Genomic DNA, 2,500 nt, shown 5'->3' on the forward strand with positions numbered 1-2,500 from the left:
GGAGGAAAATACAATTGGAGAGGATAGAGGCGCACAATCCTATTGCTGCCCCTTTTCCTATACGTTTGGGCAGGAAAAGATCTCTAGAGAACGAGAATCTAAGAGGAGCCAAAAGGAAAGATCCACCTCAACAAACACTTCAGAATTTTTGGGGATAGATGGACTGGTGCACAATATTTCTTCTTGTGTCTTGACTACATCTGAAATTGAGGTATTGAATAAGGGTATCTCTTTCATACCCACCTCTGACATTGACTCCAGCCAAGAGATATTAGCATTAAGACTTTTTGCCAGGAATATCTGTTTAAAGTTGCTTTTTCAAGATACTGAAAATAACTCTATTTCTACATATAGAAAGAATAGTACTTATATGCCGCCCATGAATCCTCACGTTGATGTATTTGTGAAAGCAGTTGAAAGAGAGCTGTATAGTTCCACCAGGGGGGGTAGACAAGATATGCCAAGCAACTTGACTGGTTTACAAATAGAAGCATTGAATAATCTTAAGTGTAATGACAAAATAACAATACGGCCCGCCGATAAAGGGGGTTCCATTGTTGTCTTGGATACGTCCTACTATAATAAGAAAATGCTTGATATGCTCATAGATGAAGCATATGTGATTGTCTCTGTTGATGTTGTACATTCTATGAAAATGGGTATAGATAAAGCTTTGTTGGAGTGTAGATTGGTAGGTCATCTATCAGATGACATGCTTAGGTTTTTACAAGTAGAACATCCATTGATTCCGACAATATCAGGACTCCCCAAGGTGCATAAGAATCCACTATTACCAGACCTTAGACCCATTGTAGCTGGTTCGGGATGGCTTACTGAGCCTATATCTATATATCTGGATCAAGAGCTCAAACCCATCGTGAGATCTTCCAAGATTATTCTTCAGGACACAGAGCATTTGCTGAGAGAATTATACGTTAGAGTATCAACTCTCAGTCTTGAAGTCATTGAATCTATGATTTTTGTTACCTTGGATGTTACCTCACTGTTCACTTGTATCCCGAACAGTGAGGGTGTACAGTTTCTAGAGAGGTACCTGAATATACATTCGAGCTTCAGCAGTAGTAAAATTGAGTTTTTATCCATGCTAGTGGAGATTGTTTTGGATAACAACCTTTTCCTTTATGGTCAAACATGTTACAAACAGGTCAAAGGGGTCGCCATGGGCACTAGCTGTGCTAACAGCTATGCCAATTTGGTCATGGCGACCTTTGAGAATATGTGCATAGTTAACCATCCACATATTCTGTTTTATAAACGATTTGTTGATGACCTCCTCCTGTTGTGGGGAGGTACAGTGGAAGAACTTTATATGTTCTATGAGGTTGTAAATACCAGTAGTTCTTTTCTGAAGTTTACCATACAACATGATCTTCACAGCATAGATTTTTTAGATGTCACTATTTTTAAGGGACACAATACCCTCAACACGAAGGTTCATCGGAAGCCTTGTTATAGACCAAGCTTTCTTCATCGAGAAAGTATGCATCATCCTCGTACCTTTAACAACGTTGTCAAGGGCCAGATGATGCGAATATCTAGGTTGTCAACCAGAGCTGAGGATTATCATGAAAGTTTTATTACACGAGGATATACGGAAGAAGTTTCTAAGGTTTACAGAGATATGAATTACCTTAGGGAAACCAGAGCTAGACCATTCTACTCAAATGCAAGGATTAGTATTGATCATGAACCTAGTAAGACTATTAATACAAGGTCTCTGGGGTTTATTATGCCATTTGGACGTGGTCTCAGCAACATCCAGTGCTCCGTGAGGAAGCACTGGAATATACTTACTGCGGACGACCAGATTGCTAGGTTAGTGGGACAGAGTCCATCGTTTGTGTTTAGCAATATGTACAGTCTCAAGAGATTGTTATGTGGCTCTTCTGGTCTGGGGAATAAGGTCAGGACAGGCTTGGAGAGGACACATAAATGTGGGGCTTGTCCACAGTGCACGTTTATTGACGAATCTCATTATTATAGGCACCCAACTACAGGCCATCTATGGACAATTAACTGCGACAGTGATTGTAACACCAAGAATGTTATATATCTAGCGCACTGTGTCCAGTGCTTCTCCTTCTATGTAGGAAAAACAAATAGGACACTGAGGGAGAGGATACGAGATCATGGATACTGCCTTGCAAGAGGACATGAATACAGTGCCCTGGCGAAGCATGCAATGAAAGAGGGAGAGGCACATAGGTTCCTGTTTCAAGTGCTACAAGTCATCAATACCAGTGCTAGGCTAGGGGATATTGTGAACATAACAGAGCAAGCGGAGCTTAGATGGATTTGCAGGTTGGCAGCCCATAGGGATAAAGGGTTAAATGAAGTTATTTCCATTAAACCCTTTTTAAAAGGAAGGCCCCTTAGATAAGTGTGTTACCTTTATTTTAGGCACACCTTTATCAGCACTTTGAGTCCCCTTTTATATTTACATTATACATATATGTTCATATTCATATTCATATTCATA

The sequence above is a fragment of the Protopterus annectens genome, chromosome 2.part1 (assembly GCF_019279795.1).
Source record: "Protopterus annectens isolate FY-2018-M chromosome 2.part1, PAN1.0, whole genome shotgun sequence".
NCBI classification, from domain to species: Eukaryota; Metazoa; Chordata; order Ceratodontiformes; family Protopteridae; genus Protopterus; species Protopterus annectens.